Consider the following 19,310-nt stretch of genomic DNA (forward strand, 5'->3'; position numbering starts at 1 on the left):
TTCTTTTTATGGCTCATTATTCTATTCTTATAATATTATTATTAATTAATAATATATTTTTGCTAACAATTTAAAAGGATATTCATATTACATTTAAGTAACCTAGAAATTGTACTGTGTGGCTACGGTACTAAAGAATATAGCCACCCCCTCTCTTCCCGTGGGTGTCGTAAGAGGCGACTAAGGGATAGTCCGCTACCACCTTGGAACTTAAAAAGCCGACCGGTGGCGGGATAACCATCCAACTGTTGGCTTTGAAATACACAGGCGGAAGACGGGCAGCAGCGTCTTCGGTGCGACAAAGCCAGCCCTGCGGTCACCAACCCGCCTGCCCAGCGTGGTGACTATGGGCAAAACACATGAGTTCACGTTATTTTTGGCGTAAACTTGTGGAGGCCTATGTCCAGCAGTGGACTGTATAGGCTGTAATGATGATGATGAACCTAGAAATTGTTCAGTAACTAATTATAAGATATAATAAAAAAAGTCTGCATAATTTTAACGTAGATTATTGGCTGTAAGGGAGAAGTTGCAATTTCTCATATAAAATATAGGTCAGTGTTATTTGGTAAATTTCTTTTGTATGTATGTGAAATATATAATATATATATATGTATGTGTGTGTTGTATTTGAAAATTTAACTGTTATATTTTAAGTTATAATATATAAAGTTTTATAACATAATTTGGTTCCGTTATACGTCTTTAAATATTGGCAATATATACCAAATATATTTATGTAATTTTTTGATACACACGTACATACGACATATTTTAAATATAATTTAAACACTTCACATAGTCATTTATTAAATTTTTATTTAAATTCCAGATTATATTCTGCTTGAGACAATTTTGAATTGTTTTAAATTGTTTTCTTAGTATGTGTTATATAGTATATTCAATTTAGATCTATATAAGATTATATTTTTAGGAAGATAAAAGCATATATCACTGTCATAGGTTAAGTACTTATGATAACATGTAGTGCATTATTTTCTTGAAATAAATGTTTAAATAAATAAATTATTGTTTTATTATAGCCCTGTCTAGAATCATTACGCAATTATGACCATTTAAACTTGCATAGTCACAATTATTAATTAAAATATAAATCCAGATATTTGTTATCTATTCTGATTTGTTGTCTTGTTGAACTTAATGCTGAATTATAAATGCTTATCTTCTACATAAAAAATCGTACGCTTTTGAAATATTTCGTATACAAGTTATATTATATACTAAGTTAGCATTGCAGCCGCGGTATAGAGGTTGAACCCGGCTACCGCAAGTGCAGTAAATGATATGAGTTTCCATTTTCATACACGTCCTGCTTGAAAAATTTTCAAAACATTAATGCTCTCATGATCGATGGAACTATTTAGCTTTATTGTAATCTAAGAATTCGTTTATCTTTTAAGCCTTAAGTATTTTGTGGAGTACTGTTTGTATTTAATTAACTTACGTCAATTTTTGTTATTACGTGAATTTTTTTTTTGTGTGTGAGATTCGTTATTTGAGTCCATCTACATATTACGCCAGATCTTAAAGGGGGGTATCCACTAAGTGTGATATTGCGTGTAAGGGTGTGGTCCAAAATTTTATGACATCATATTTCAAAATATACCTAACACCCAATTGTTAGATTAAAATAATTTTATTTTCAAGCTTATGTTTGAATGCTGATTTTATAAAAAAAAAAAAAATAATTAAAATGAAACAAAAATAATTTTTTAATTTAATAATAAATAATTTATAGGTGGAAAATTGCAAAATTTGAGACGTCACACTAGTTAGGGGTTGGGATCACACAGTATCCTACACAGTCATCTATCGAACCCGTCTAAATAAACCTGTGCGGGGTGTGGAGCGGTGAGACTCTTGTAAGCGAGCCCGAGATATTCAGATAAAAGTTGTATGAAAATTTTATGAACATTTTTCAACCCCTGTTTCAGACACACAATAGTTAACAATAACTTCCCATACAAATCCTCGTTTTTTATTTGGAATTTTCAGCAGGGAGTTAGCAGATTTAAGTTTTAAATAACATTTTACGTTTTTTACTTTCAACGTTTATCTTCCATTTAGTAATAAAGAAAAACAATTGAGTTGATAAAATACATATTTCAAATTATTAGAACATTTTGTTTTTATTATAAGTTACTAACTATTGTTGTAAAATACCAGTTTAAAATTCATACATACCTATATATTTTTATTTATTTATATGTAATATAGTAGAGGTTCCGTATCTTATAGATATTTATTTAACTAATTGTGTTTGTAGATAACTTATCGAGCTCGACAAATTATTAATCTTTTTATCTTTTATTAAATAACTGTGTTAAATAACAGTAACACGCGCGATGTATTTTAAATCAGGCTTATTGTCACTGTGATTGTAATTTTAACAGGTGGGCTTGTTGCCCAAGCGATTTTTAGTATTTTCATTAAGTTTTTAAAGAAACTTTCAATAAGTTTTGTGTCATTTTTTTTATGACTGTCAATCCAACACGATTTTCCGATATAGATAAAGGTGTTTGCTTAGAAATGAGACATTTAAAACTGGGCAAATGTATTATTTATCTTTGAACAAAAAATATACAAAACGAGGATTTATATGAAGAATATAAAAATAATAAATAATGAATAAATATAAAAATTATAAAATACTTATTATAAATAATGATTCGTATTTTAATTAATTGACAGTTATTTCATTGTACACTATTTTTTTTTAAATTAAAAATACTAGGTACCCAATAAACCTTACAATTATGCAAAATTTTTGGAATGCAATCCTTATTAAAAACATTTTAGGTGTATTTTGGTGTCTTTACAGTCAATAAACACCGAAAACATAAACATTATTAGAAATTTAGCATTATTACCATTGATCTATAAAAACCCCTATATAAATCAACGATTACTACGTAATACTCTTCTATACATATATTATAATACGTGAAGCAAAAACTTTGTACTTGTAGGTACCCGTTTTTACGAAAACGCGCGGCGGAAAATGGCGGAGTATGAAATTTCGCACACTTATAGTTTATACAAAGGAGTGCAGAATGCTTATATTTTTTTTTAAATTATGCATAAAAATACATCAAATCTATAAAAAAAAACATTACACACACTACCGTGTATTTGACACACATACACGCATACATACTCTTTTGTTTATTTTTATAGAAGTATGTATTGGTTTTGATAATAGACCTTAATGATGTTCAAACTTATAATTTAAAATTACATAGGTATTATACGTGTATATATTAAATATAATATACACACGCATAGTATTAAACGCAAAGTAAAAAAAAACTAAATTAATTATTGTCGAATTTCGACCACTGGACGAGCACTAGTTTTAATAATTACACTGAAAAAAGATATGTTTAGCGCCATCTACTAATACAGGTTGTAAAGCCTTAAATTATTTATTATACAGCGCCATCTACTGTACTTCAAACGTAGTATGTAAACATTGTTTAAGTTTTTTGTCGCATTAAATAAAACGTAGTCTACAACTCTACAGACAATGCCCAAAAGTTATGATTGTGAAAAAGTGACAGGTCGGTTTTAATTATGAGAAAACAATTAAAGCCTATGTTAGTAAAATCAGTTAGCATTGTGAATGGTATACCTTTCTACGCTTTCAAATTCTATTTGTATAGAAAACTAGGGGTCCTTTTCAAGTGTCCTTCAGACTAGGAAATATCACATAGAAACCCTACTCATGTTTGAATAATCAAAGAGGATAAAATATGATAATTTCATTATCTATATAGACGTGTTGACAAAGTTTTGATTTAGAGATTACGAAATGTTTATGAAATAAATAACATATGATATATAAATACAATAAAATATGATATATAATGAAATAACATATGATATTTAATGTACCTACGTTATATAATTTTATGAATTAATTTCACTAAGTTTAACAGCGTCTTCGGTGCGACAAGCCACCCCTGCGCAAGCCCCGCGGTCACCAAACCGCCTGCCCAGCGTGGTGACTATGGGCAAAACACATGAGTTCTTGATGAAGAGAACTTGGTGATGCCTATGTCCAGCAGTAGACTGTGATAGGCTCAAGTAATTAAGTTTAACAGGTCTCTATTGCGCACTCGTTGACTTTACACTATATTTTCATTAGTCGATGTATTAAATTCACGTAGTAAACACTACATGAATATAATAACAATAACAAGTTATTCGTGTGAAGTAGGTAACCCTATTTTTACTTCATTTTTGGATGTTATCTATACCTTATATCTGTTATCGGTTATTTGTAGTTTTTCTTGCAAGAATGAAGTATTTGGTGCCAACATTATTATTTGGTTTTGTGTGTGGTTATCATAATACAAACATGTTAGAAAATGAGTCCACAATTGTCCATCCATTTGAATGGAAATGAGATGGCCGATGAATGCGAGAGATTTCGGTCCCCTAAAGGCTTCGGAGATGTTCGGGTAAAGTATCCTTTCTGTAAAATACAGTAGGAACAAATTTTTTTTTTTATTTAATTTTAATTATTAATAAAAAAATATATTTAAAAATCTAGCAAAAATTCTCTTACAATACATTGTGCTATTCATAAATTATTAGGCACCCATCCTTTGACTTCGGCAATAAGCTTACCATACTTGTTAATTAGATACTCCCCATTCTTTTAAAATAAAACCGAGCGATTTTACCGAGTTACGCATTTTAACGTGATAACGTCTAATAAATCGATGAACATCGGCTGCACGCACGAAAAAGTGTCACGTTCCGCCTGAGCCTGAGCGTGCAAGCGAGAGCGCGGAACTAGCGATAGAGAGGCACGATCACCCCAAGCGTTGGCTTGTGGCACATTTATCTCTCTTTTCGCATGACGGCAGAGCTAGCGATTCGAAATAATTCAGTGATAATAATTCAATCAATACAATTGATAAAAGTATGCAATTTTTCATCAATGTTTCTTTATGACGTTATCACATAAAACTGTCGTCTGTAAACCGTAACTTTACAGACAACCAATTTTTTTATTGCCTATAATTATAATTAATTAATAAATAGATTTTCTTTGCTGTGTGGTTACGCCATAAGAATATAGCCACCCCCTCTCTTCCCGTGGGTGTCGTAAGAGGCGACTAAGGGATAACACAGTTCCACTACCACCGTGGAATTTAAAAAGCCGACCGATGGCGGGATAACCATCTAACTGCTGGCTTTTAAATACACAGGCTGAAGACGGGCAGCAGTGTCTTCAGTGCGACAAAGCCAGCCCTGCGGTCACCAACCCGCCTGCCCAGCGTGGTGACTATGGGCAAAACACATGAGTTTACGTTATTTTTTGGCACGAACTTGTGGAGGCCTATATCCAGCAGTGGATGATGATGGTATGGTGGGTAGGAACGTTGTATAAACGTACGAGTATATAGTTCGTAGGTTCGTCATTACACATTGTAAAATTATCTATTACTGTGTGTTAAATCTTATTTTCATATTGTAGATATCTCCTCCATCAGAGAATCTCATCATACATAAAAACGCTCGGAGACCTTGGTATGAAAGATACCAACCCATGTCTTATAACCTGGTGACGAGATCGGGTAATGAAATCGACTTTCTAAATATTACCTAATGTTGGTGTGAGGTGAGAATTTGTCTTACATTTATTGTGGGATGTCACACTGGTGTGTCATAATTAGGTGTTGCACTGGCGCTCGTAGTATCAATATTCGCTCTTTACAAGTTTCTATAGACCGATACTGATGCATTTAAAAAAAAAAATTAAAAATATGAAATAACAAAAGCACGGGCATTATAAGCCTGTGGATATATCACTTACATACAAAAAAGCTTCTATATAGGTAGGCTACAAAGACGTTATTGTTACACTAGGCGTCTGTATTTCTATGATATGTGCTTACGGACCCCATCACATAAGTGAATCCTACAGGCCGTGGAGTGTGAGGCGTTTATAGGTATATGTATTTTTTAGGAGTTATCCGTGTTTTATATTTTTATAAACATTTTTTTTTAAATATCTTATCAAAAATTGATCGTTCCAGCGGGGATCGAACCTGCATCTCCGACTGACCGTGTCAGTGCTCTAGCCAATTAAGCTATGGAACGATGTACCCGCTAGACCGAAATTTTTGATATGATAATTTTATATTCGGTATAAGCGACCGTGGCGCCGTCTATGGTGAGTTTTTTTCATAAACCCGTAACTATTCAAAGTTTCATATTACAATGAAAATCTTTGAAAGGAGACGACAGCATGCTTTTTTTAATTTGTACGATTTTTTATTCTTGTGTTACCCACACATTAGGAAATTCTAAACATTATTTTAAATATCATATCAGAAATCGACCGTTCCAGCGGGGATCGAACCTGCATCTCCGACTGACCGTGTCGTATTTTTATCGTTTGATTGTGTTTTGTATCGTGATGTTTTGGAACGTACATATAACTGATAAGAACGGTAGATAATAATTAAATAAGAAACGTGATTCGTGAGCATAATCGTTGAAAGTATTAAGCAGTTACATACGTCATTCCGTGATTTTTTTTTTCATTTTTATGAATCGCGAAGCAAAAATAAATTTAGAAGGGATTACAAAAATAAAGTAAAATACGAATATAACCTAAGTACTTACGCTTTTATAATAAAGAAGATAAATAAATTGTTTGTCTTTTTCCTCTAAATTTAAAATCGTTATTTTTTGTTCTATTAATAATGACTCGTTTCTTATTAAATTATCACTTTGTAGAATACTTATCACTACCTAGCGACGTATGACTTGATGACAAAATGCATATGATAACTAAAGATGCAGATATTTTTATTATTGATAACATACTTTTATCGGCCAATACTTACCTAATATTAATAATACGATAAAGTTAATAATAATTATAGTATTTCAATGCATTATATGGGTACCTGCATTACTTGTTTTGCTGTCCAAACTGTTATATAACGAGACAGGTATGCAACTCTCAATAACATGTAATTGAAAACGTTTAGTATGATAGAGTTAGATGTATGTAATAGGTATGGTTCCCTTTTCGACTTTTTATCATTCACGATAGGTGTATGAGGACAATGTTGTAAAGCTAAGTAACTCTCACGCGGATAAGATATGACATTGTTGGACATTAATCAGGGTAATAAGCGATTATTACCCTACTTAATTATACCTACTAATTGTCAAATCTTTATTTTTCGCTTTTGTATAATATTGCTTTTAGTTGCTTTCCGGATAAAATATATAATTATATGCATGATACAGTAACAACGTTAGTGCAGTTGAAAATAAATAGCACTTAATACTTTACAATTTAGGGGAAGGGTTTGTTTTGCAAACGCGAAAACAAAAACTGGGCTTATTAAGAAAAATGAAAGTTGTAGACGGGCTGTATAACATTAAGTACATTACAATTATGACGAATGTAAAATAAATTGAAATATATTCTGGTAAAACCGCTACGATAATTAACTTCAACATTAATAGATAACGTATTATCAACAAAATTAATATCTGTAGTATGGTATGAATATTACCTACCCTCTTAATACGAGTATATACCTATACGTATTCTATTGTCTTTATCAATATGTCATGTACAAACATCGCTTGCCGTGGATAATGACACACCTACTATTTCAGCGATGAATAGATAAACAATTAATTATTGTAATATATACATGCAATTAAATGCTTTAGATTTACGTACGTTTCCTTCGTAAAATTCATTCAGAGTTGAAAATAAACATGATATCTAGTTTAAAAACTTGTTTTTATTGTCTATCCTGTCCCTCTCATAATATTTAGTAATTGTATCCGCGGCTTTAATAACGTAATCGTAAATTTTGATTTTTATTACCATCTCCCAAGGAAATCGTACACATTTTTGGAATAAAAATTATTCAATCCGAATTCAAATATTATTAAAATTCATTCAGGAATTTTGGCGTGATGCACTGCCAAGGTATAAACAGACAAGCAGGCAAAAATTTAGATTGACGATTATAGAAGGCATCTGAAGTTTGTTTTCAAAATATCTATCATGTACACAATTAGACCTATTACAGTTTTCTTCTAAAGAAAGATACAAAATTATATAAACAAGGAAGTTATTTATAATACAAACTTCGTTTTAGAATCTATGCGGACGTAGTCGTTAGTCACATGACTGGTGTACACAAAGATAATTAAGGCACTGGTGGCAGCACGGCGGACTTCAATAGTTATAATTATCCCGCAGTACCTTACAAAGAAAGACATTTTCACTATCCGCATTGCGAAATCAGAAACCACTACAATGCCAATGAGGTCGGTATATTTTTGTACAACATTTTGTATAAAAAAATAATCAAGCCGACTGTATTTGTTCCATTATCTATACTAATAAATAACATTGGAGTATCTGTTTGTAATATATTAAAATAACCGCTTTTTAATTAATGCAAATGGATGTATACACGGTACTTATACCAAAATAATATATTTTTTAGTATTTTTTTTGTCTGTCTGTCTGTTTTTTCCGGCTAATATCTGAAACGGCTGGAGCAAACTGTAGTCATAATAGTAGTCATCACTAGACTACTATTAGACACTGTATAGCCATCATACATGACTATACATAAGAATCTTACGCCTTTATTTTTTTCCGCAACGCCCCATAAAGAATTTCGTTCCAAAATGTTTGTATAATCAACGCTCTTTTAATAAAAATAATATAATAATAATCTTAAAATACGCTTCGGCCTGTAATATCCCACTACTGGGCACTGGCCTCTTTCCTTATGTAGGAGAAGGATCAGAGCTTAGTCCACCACGCCGCTCCAATGCGGGTTGACGGATAAGCGCGGATGCGGGATAGGTTTTTTAAATATTTTGTAAATGATAAAACTTCTGTAGCACTTCAGTAAACAGCTAAACTAGAACCAAGTGTGTCAAATACACCAAATATTTTTGTTTATAGATAATTTTAATTTTTTTATTTATTAAGATATGATTTGTATGTCGTAAGTTCTATTTTCTAAGTCTCCGTAATTATGGGGGGACAGCGCGTACGCAGTCCCCACTACCAAAAATTACGCGTCCGAGTTATCCGCATTAGGGATAATCGCAGAGGTCAACCCACCCGCAGTGCAATGGATAGGCCTCGCTCTGGGGGAACCGCCTTCATGATCACGGTGTCCCCTACGCCAGGTAAGTATGCTTTTCTTCGCTCGAGTCCGAAGTAGTCATTATTCGCTTGAAAATCTAGCCAGCGCGATTCAGAAATATCACGCTATTGCACAGCGCCATCTAGTGTATGTTATCTAAGATAAGTCAAAAGTTAGTTCATCTGCGCTCTACATACTCTGTCATCACTTATCTCTACATACCTAACTGTTAAGTAAAGCTGTGAATTAAAATTATTATAATATATTTATTTATATTATTTATTTATTTATTTGATTTTTCATACCTGTATTTGTAAACAACATAAAAAAGCTTATAATGTATACGCATTCAGAATTTATGTCGTTGTGTATCTTACTCGTTTTTTTTGACAAAAGCCACTTTAAAACTTGAACGCTTTTGTGTTTTGTGGTGTAGATTCTCTCGTAAATAGGTCAAGGGATTTTTACCCTTAGAAAACACCGTTTCATTACTTTACAACTAAAACTAGTATGTAAACTTGAAAAATATTTTTATTTCACATTTGTATGTAATTATAATAAATTAACGTATATGTATAACAGTTAAAAGAATTGTTCAAAAACATAAATACAAATTTAAACGTAGGTTACAAGGAAATTATGTCAGTGTTATGTCTCTACATTTTTAATAACTCTAACAAAATAACAATAATAACTTCAGAATTGACGCTGTGAAGCACACGTGGCCGAATAATCTAAGCTTGATTTATAAACGGCTAAACGATTTGAATCCAGAGTTCGGATTTCCTCTAAAAATGAAACCTTATATTTAGCATGCAGTGATTTATAACGGCGGAGAACCAATACGACCTGAGGAGTACACGCCTCTTGGCGATGTCACTGTATTTAGGGTAGATAAAAACAAACTTATTACTTATGCGGCAGCACAAAGTAAATTTACTTGTAATGGGCAACTCTGAATTAGTTAGGAAAGTTAGTTTTAGTGTTTCTTCTAAAATCCGTAATGTAGTTATCTTAGTAGCTATCGAATGATGTTACCAAAATATAATGCCAAACTTTGCAAGCGAAATTATTTTACTTGCATTAGAATAAATTTTATTCAGATGATTTCAGGTAAATTCTTACTACAAAAATGTTATAACACTTTGTAAAGTATATCCAAGAGACTTGCAGTTGTTTATTTGTGATATTTTTAACAAAGGCCACTTTTGACTTCAATGGGTAGGTTTTTCCCCTTAGAAAATATTTATAGATTAATGGTTAACTTAAAATATTCTGTTGATTTGCAATTTATTTATCTTTCCACAATTGTCTGGAGTAACTAATTACAATGATTTACATATCCTTTTATAATATTTGGAGACTTTGCCGCGTTATAATTTGCTTCTTTTGATACATGTTAAGGTTGGGTCAGAATTTAAGAACGAATTTCGAGGTAACAATGCAATGAAGTGGCTAATATCTTGGGGCGAACAGTGGGGACTGTCACCCAGTGAGTCTGCGTTAACCTTTATTGACAACCACGATACTCAAAGAAGTAATGATGTATTAACATACAAGGAATTCAAAATTTATAAGGTAAGTTACTGTTGAATATTAAGTTTAGTGTATACGTATTATATTTATTTCTATAGCGTTTGATAAAAAATAACCAGTATTTATACATATTACGTAAATATAATAAACCTTTTTTTTTTACTTTCGACTGAAAATGACACTGTTTTAAATTGTTTCAACCAAATATCATTTTACTGTAAAAATTTGTAGCTGATCCAATTAATCGAAGTATCCAAGAACAGATTTCATTTAAATAAAATTTGGATTAAAAAGCTTATAACTACTGATCTTTCCAGTACTGCAGGAATGAAGGGATAGTAATTAATCGCTTTAACTCTAGCACGAATTTTTAAAAATAAAAATTTGTATTTTTCGTATATTCAATATCTATATAATACTCAATTTAAATGTTTTACATATACGATTTTTTATATTAAACAGATTATTTTTACATAAATAAGAAAATAGTCAGATTTTTTAAGTAACACATTGTTAGGATGTTGAGCGTACTTTGATTATTTTAAAACTATATACCTAGCTGAAATTGATAAATTAATGCTTTTTGTCAATCGTAATATATTTTCTCAAATTTTTATACAGTTAACTCACTTTTATCATTATATTATATTGTATTTTATTTTTTTATTTTTACTATTGTTTATAACCTAATAAATGTTTGGTATTCATTGTAGGCAGCTATAGCGTTTATATTGGCTCATTCATACGGCAAACCTCGTATCATGAGCAGTTTTTTTTTTAACGATACTGATGAAAGTGAAAATATTATTTCACCGACTATTAATAATGTAAGTATTATCATTAGTTCTGGAAACGTCTCTACTTTTTAATCATTTTTTTTTGCATATCGAGATAATTTAATAAATATTGAAACATTTAGTACGTACAATATTAAATAGTATGCTGTTAACTTGGTTTTTAATATTTAGTCTTGTTTTGTTCACACTGGCTCTATACTGACTACGGCTATAAAAAATGGAAGCAAAAGAACTACAAAAAGTTAATTAGCGCAGAAGGCGAGAATCAAAAAAGTTTTGAGATACTTTTCTTCAAGTTATTGCATATTGAATAAGACTTTTATAGAACTTTGTTACGATAATTGAAAAACTCAATTAGTGATATTTCTTTATTTTAAAAAGTTTTCGAAGTAACAGAGGTTGTGTGTGTTTTTAATTCTTAAATAACCATCAAATTTAAATGTATGTATCCTATAAGTATCCCACGTTATGATGGCAAACCAAACTAAAATAGGATTTAAATTTTGATAAAAAAGTAGCTAGGTTAGAAACTACAAATATTGACGATGAAAATGCAAATCAAGTTAGCTATGCGGGTGATTAAACGGTATTCCGAGCGTAAATGTGTCTTGGCATAATACACTTCAACATTCAAGGAAAAATACATTGCCCAATCGTCATTGACCCAACTCTTTGGCGCCGGTAGAGAATAGAGACTCCGACAATGATTCGATCAGTAGATGTTAAATTTTAGGAATAATTGGCATTTCTAACTTTTATAATATGCTGAACCAATATGCTGAAGTAAAAACTTACACAACTAAGTTACACTAATAGTTTGGAAACGTGATGATATTTCAAATGTCATACATACTTCTTATGCCTTTTATACCGAGAAGATTCAACTTAAGAATTGTCAAATGAAATTGTAACAGTTTTAGAATTCTTTTTAGTTAACGTTGATTTTTTTTAGTAAGTCTCTACGCCATTTAAACTATTTAAATTCAACCTTCAAGAGCATAGTGACTGTGGTACGTCATTATACACTATATTGCTATACAGCAATATTACGTCTCTTTTAGAGTTAGTCCATAGCATAAATTCGTTTTAAAAAAATGTTGAATTTTACATATATTTTCTAGTTATTTATTTTTTTTTTTAATTTTGTCGATTGGTTTTTAACTAAGAACATAAAAGTATTTAGGAAATTTTGTATTTTAGAAAATAACAAATACTTACCGTAAAATAAAATAAATCAAACAAAATAATAATAATAATTTAAACTATTAAGTGAAATAAAAAAATATGTCTTTATTTATTTTTGTTGAGAGTATAAAATTACATAAATAATTTAAAAAAAAAGTTTACTACTAATATTTTAGTTTTCCAAACGTCATATTATACAGTCGTGTGACCGATATTACGTCGCGTTCGGTCGCCCAGCCAAATGTCAAGCCTGTCTGTCGTAAGGAACTTCGTTCTAAAATTCATAGAAATACAATTTTAAATCAGATAAAATTTTGTACAGAATGAGACATGTCGTAAGGGCTGGGTATGTGAACACCGTTTGCGTCAAATATACCAAATGGTAGCATTTAGAAACGCGGTTGGTAGCACCGAAGTTGGTTACTGGTGGGACAATGGAAATAAACAAATTGCCTTTGGAAGTGGTAGACGAGGATTTATTGCTTTTAATGGCGACAATGTTGATTTTAATCAAACTTTGCAGGTAACTTTTTAAGTTCTAAAGAACGTTTTAAGTGCTTGACAAATTTATAACTAAGTTGGGTCTTAAATACGCTTAATGTTTATCTTTGTGAGAGAATTTTTGATAATGGATAGTGAAAACATTAAATTTATATTTTAGATAAAAATATTTATGGTCGTATTAATTTTATAGTATTAAAAAATAATAACATTGTTATCAATATAAATATCTTCAACAAATGATATAGTTTCGTATTCAAATTATATTCATAGATGCCATAATCCATAGTTACAATGTTATATCCAAAATAGAATATAATAAAGTGGATGACAATGTTAAATAAAATGAAACAATTGTATATTTTGAAATTTACAATTTATTTTTGTTTATGATGCTCTTAAAACTTTTGTAAGAAAAAGGCTTTTAAAATGGATAGGTAAAGATATTAATCATTATCAGAGTAATCAAAATTAAATCATCAGTAGGTATGTTTGTTTGTTTTCTCTTTATCAGGAAATTATCTCAATCAATATATTGATAATAATATACACAATCATGTAACAAGACTGTTATTAATATACCTAAAACTTCTAAAATATGATTATCTCTTAGTAACCCAAACCTATATAATTCATAATTTTTATTCAATGCCAGCCTGAGATAAAAAAAAAACAAAATATCTTCATCAGCATGAAAATGAAAACACACAGTAACATCTAAAGAGTTGGTTCCCTACAGAGTTCGATTTTTAAAGAAGATTATTTTTTGTAAAGAGGGTATAATCATACGTTTGTTAGTGTTCTTAATTTTATTACCAGACCGGTTTGCGACAAGGAAAATATTGCGATGTTATATCTGGTAAGAAAGTCGGTACTAAATGCATTGTTGTGACTGTAGATCGTAACGGACGTGCATATTTCTACATATCGATGAACGTTGAAGATATGCAAATCGCAATACACGTTGGCATAGAGGTACCTACAGCAGATGCTTAATTATTTTAATAAAATACTCAATATTGTGCAATATTGAAATTTTAATTTTAATGGCATTATCAAAAACAAATTAATAAGATAGTGATTATCGTACGTAAAATAAATGTTAAAACTATTGTGTAATCTAATATATAAAATTCTCGTGTCGCGGTGTTTGTAGTTAAACTCCTCCGAAACGGCTTGACCTTTTATCATGAAATTTTGTGTGAATATTGGGTAGGTCTGAGAATCGAACAACATCTATTTTTCATCCCCCTAAATGTTAAGGGTAGTTAAATTACCCCTAATTTTTTTTTAATTTTTAGATAAATTATTTATTTTTTATTTTATTATGATTTGGTGTTGAAAACTACATACAATCCTAAATTTTCACCCTTCTACCACCAACCCCTATTTTTACATAGCGTTTAGCGGCAAGATAACGTTTGCCGAGTCAGCTAGTTATTAATATGAATTTTTGTTACAGTCAAAACTGTGAAGTGACGATACTTGTAAGAAAACAAAAACAGAAACACAATTGTACACATGTAACTCTATTGAAACATTCAAAATACAAATAAAGTCATATTTTTATAATATGTTCGATTTTCCTTGTATGTTAAACTTGGTATTTTATTTATTTATTAAACTTTATTGCACTCAAAAAAAAAGATTCATTTTAGAACGATAAGATACAAAAATAATGTATGCAAAGGCGGCCTTATCGCTTATAGCTATCTTTTCCTGGCAATCTTTAATAAAAGTAGTACAGGAAAAATATGTCGGTAATAGTGCACAATCAACAACGCAAGTTTATTACACGTACTTAAACACATTTTTAAAAACTGAGGTAGGACACAGCAGGAATTTCCTGCTCAAAATATGGAGCAGCCCGACTGGGGTAGTACCTCGACCTTACAGAAGATCACAGATAAATAATACTGTTTTCAAGCTGTATTGTGTTCCTGTTGGTGAGTAAGGTGACCAGAGCTCTTGGGGGATTGGGATTGGGTCGGCAACGCGTTTGCGATGCTTCTGGTTTTGCAGGCGTCTATAAGCTACGGTAATCTCTTACCATCAGGTGAGCCGTACGCTTGTTTGCCGACCTAGTGAAATAAAAAAAATTAAATCAATTTATAATACTAAACATAGTTATATAATATATACCTGTAATGTATGTAAACACATACAAAATATATCTATACAAACATACAAATAATAACAATATATCAATAGAATATGTATGTTTAAAACTATGGAAGAGTTAATTAATATTTGTGCAAACGATTCATAAAAATATTAATAGAGTGCTTGACGGATGTTATTGGGCAGGGAATTCAGTTTGATCACTTCAGTAGTGAAGGAATTACCATACGCATAAGACCGACAAAGAGGTACCAAAAACAATTCGTATACTTACCTGTTGCATTTTCATTCCAGTTAGTTACTGTAGCTGCACCGTTTGCAATCTAAAGAGTATCTATGCAAATAAATACGAGTTCCAGAAATTGTTGTATGCGTTTTTGCCTAAAGGAAAATAGAATAATATGTTTTAAGTGACGCTTTATGTACATTTTAATGAGACTGAATTAAATTCAAAATATGATTAAAATATCTGCTCAAGCGACTTAAGCCGTTTAAAACGGATACTACTTTTATTGTAGGAAAAAAAACATACAACCTAAAGACGTAACTACAATTTTTTAATATCTATTTTGAAGAAAAATACCTATTTTTTAAATTAGTTTTATTTAATAAACAAATTGAAATATTTAATAGGCAAACCAAAAGGAAAAACTAGTATCCAAGTGACGCGAACTGAACCGTTAATCTATCAAGAGTCGAATGTAAGTGAAATCATTACCATGACAACGAGCCTCGCATTAAGCTGATGTGTAATCACTAAACGTTAATGAGCTGATATCCTTTGTGTCACGAATGGATGCTTTTATCATGTTATGATTCCATTTGTGCGTACTCATATAACAGATTTATTTTTTATGATTGTTTTTTCGAATGTATAGATTATATAATTTTAATAAATATTTTAAAATTCTTGTATAAATATAAATAAAAGTAATACGGATCTGACAAAATTATAGCGAAACAACTTTTTCGTATTTTATCGCGGTCTATTAGGTTTTTTAGATGCCCGATGTTTCGGATACTTTACAGCAACCATGGTCACGGGACGACCTCCCTCTAAAAAACTTAATAATCCGCGATAAAATCCAAAAAGTTGTTTTATAATGAGTGAAATCCGCGTAAACATTAGAAAACATATTTATAGCTATTATAATTGTAAGATATTCAAAAACCAATTGTATTTTTTATTATAGGTAGCCATACAGAAACAGAAGGAAGACCGAGAAAATTTGATGGCTAAGATTTTTTGAAATGACTTGAATATTCAGTTATTTAATTAACTACATACATTTTTTTATTGATTTTTTGGAGCGAACCGAATTTTACATTATATCAGAAAGTAACTAAGACGTGTTTAGCAATTGTTTTTGAATATAAAGTTTAAAATATATCTGAGTTATAAATGTAATTGCTTTAAGAAAATGCAATTAAATCTATTACTAATTATGCTGTCTGTGTTTTAAATTTATTTAAAGTTTAATATTTCTTTGATATCTAGTGAGCGAACGATGCTACAAATGACGATCCTTTGTGCTACGGATAGATGCTGATTTGCTATTAATCACTTCTACGCGAGCATTAGGCGAATGTCACGATGTTTGAATGTACAATGAAGCCTTAACTAAACATGAAAATTAAATAACGTTGAGGAATTTACTAAGTGTTTTAATAATCTTTATTTGTAATCAAACTGTTTTATTTACAATCTGTAAAGGCTATACTCGTATTCTTTACTGTCGTAGCCACACAGCTTATACCTATTGTGTTCCATTTTATTTTTGTTATAGTTATTTCAAGTTCTAATGGTCTTTCAGGTGTCTTTAGCGATCTTACATTAAACTTTGCTGCGTATATCAGAAGTTCTTTTATTAATCTTTAGGGTCTTTGTCTAAGAATGGAAATTATATTTCAAATTATATCACCTGGATGAGCTCGTCATTTTACGGAATATCTAGCCGTTTTATAAAACGCTTAAATTATATTATTTCCCCCCCCCCCCCTCTCTTCCCGTGGGTGTCGTAAGAGGCGACTAAGAGATATCACAGTTTCACTACCACCTTGGAACTTAAAAAGCCGACCGGTGGCGGGATGACCATCCAACTGCTGGCTTTGAAATACACAGGCCGAAGACGGGCAGCAGCGTCTTCGGTGCGACAAAGCCAGCCCTGCGGTCACCAACCCGCCTGCCCAGCGTGGTGACTATAGGCAAAACACATGAGTTCACGTTATTTTTGGCGTAAACTTGTGGAGGCCTATGTCCAGCAGTGGACTGTATAGGCTGTAATGATGAAATTATATTATTTATTCCCATAAATAATATAATTTATTTATTAAATTTTATTATTTATTCCCATAATATAATTTAAGCAGATACACTTCGATATTTAATCAGTTAATTTGTTATTTTCAACGCGTATTAAAATGTTTGCTTCCATATTTATTATCTCGGATTATAACGTGTTACGATTATTTTACAATCAAGAAAGCAACTAAGATTTTATCGCAAACCTATATAAGAGACATAAATCGCAGTAGGAGGTATCAGTCGATAATATTTACAAGTTCGTTCTTACAATTAGGCTGTAAGGTGAGTTCAATTTTTAATTATTTGCATTGTTTATCTTACATTAGCTATCAGTTTATTACTGTTTTTTATTTTTTATTTTGCAAAGCTCGATATTCCGATATTATCTACGAATTTCTTGTGCACGAGACTTGGCAACCACGTGGTAAATATCCATTAAAATAATTTTAGTAATTAATATACATCATGTTAATTTAAAATATCAATTTATTTTCCAATAATCGAATATATACATAGAATAAACGAGAAATAAGTTATTAAGATTAAAAAGGAACTATTAAATAATATAGAAAAGAAAATCAAAAGCATAATATATTTAAATTTAAAAGTAATCTAAAATCTGTAAATTTTTTACTCCTTTCTGATAATATTATTACCGTTTTGTATATACGGTATTTACGCATACACATACACACACACACACACATATATATTATAAATAAAACCCCGGTTTCACCCGCGTTGATCTGAGGAAAAAATAACCTTCTTTCGTCTTAACCCCTACCCCTTACCTACCCTTTTAAATAGTTTAAATTTTTTTGTTGTTTATGCTGGTAGAGTGAGCAATTATCTATAAAATGATATATAATTTATGTGTAGTACTTGTGAGGTTATTTTTTCTAAAAATAGAAGCTTTACTTTAAACACGTTATTTTCAAATCCAAACTTGCAAATGATTAAACTCATATATCTTTACCTGCGATATTAATTATATTAAACTCATATATCTTTACCTGCGATATTAATTATTTCAAATATATATATATAAGTAATTAAAATTTACTTTAACTAAGCTAAGTATTTATATTAAGAGAACTCCAAGTTTTATTTGCTATGGAAATAAAGAAGATTAATAATAAGATTTCAATAATAATGTTAATATGAAATATTGAATATATATGATTTTATTTTTGTGTTACCAACTTATTAGGAATTCTAAACATTTTTGAATATCGTATCAAAAATCGGCCGTCCCAGCGGGGATCGAACCTGCATCTCCGACTGACCTGACGGCGCCACGGTTCGCTTAAACCGAATATAAAATCATCATATCAAAAATTTCGATCTTACGTGTACATCGTTCCATATCTTAATTGGCTAGAGCACCGAAACGGTCAGTCGGAGATGCAGGTTCGATCCCCGCTGGAACGGTCAATTTTTGATATGATATTCAAAAATATTTAATTTAAAAAATAGTACTATCGGTATGTGTTGTTAGGCCAACAGCAGTTATTACTATTAACAAATTGTTATTAAGCTTTAATAATATTTTGATAGTATGTTCTTCTCGATTAGTTTAAATATATCTTCCTTTTTACATATGCTCAACTTTATGGTTGTATACTTTTAGCTCTAGTATTGTACTGTTTACTTTTGTTGTTGTTGAAGATTTGTTCTTATTAT

The 19,310-nt window shown here is 30.7% G+C and overlaps 1 non-coding gene and 1 pseudogene across 1 annotated transcript; one reads left to right on the forward strand and one right to left on the reverse strand.

Annotated features, from left to right (window-relative positions):
* Nucleotides 1-9,068: 9,068 nt before the first annotated feature.
* On the forward strand, nucleotides 9,069-14,800 carry LOC123656142 (annotated as a pseudogene).
* LOC123656789 lies at nucleotides 9,072-9,233 on the reverse strand. Its single transcript, XR_006743597.1, has one exon. It is a non-coding gene; the product is annotated as a U1 spliceosomal RNA (small nuclear RNA).
* Nucleotides 14,801-19,310: the final 4,510 nt, after the last annotated feature.

This window comes from Melitaea cinxia, chromosome 9 (genome assembly GCF_905220565.1).
Source record: "Melitaea cinxia chromosome 9, ilMelCinx1.1, whole genome shotgun sequence".
In the NCBI taxonomy this organism is placed as follows: Eukaryota; Metazoa; Arthropoda; class Insecta; order Lepidoptera; family Nymphalidae; genus Melitaea; species Melitaea cinxia.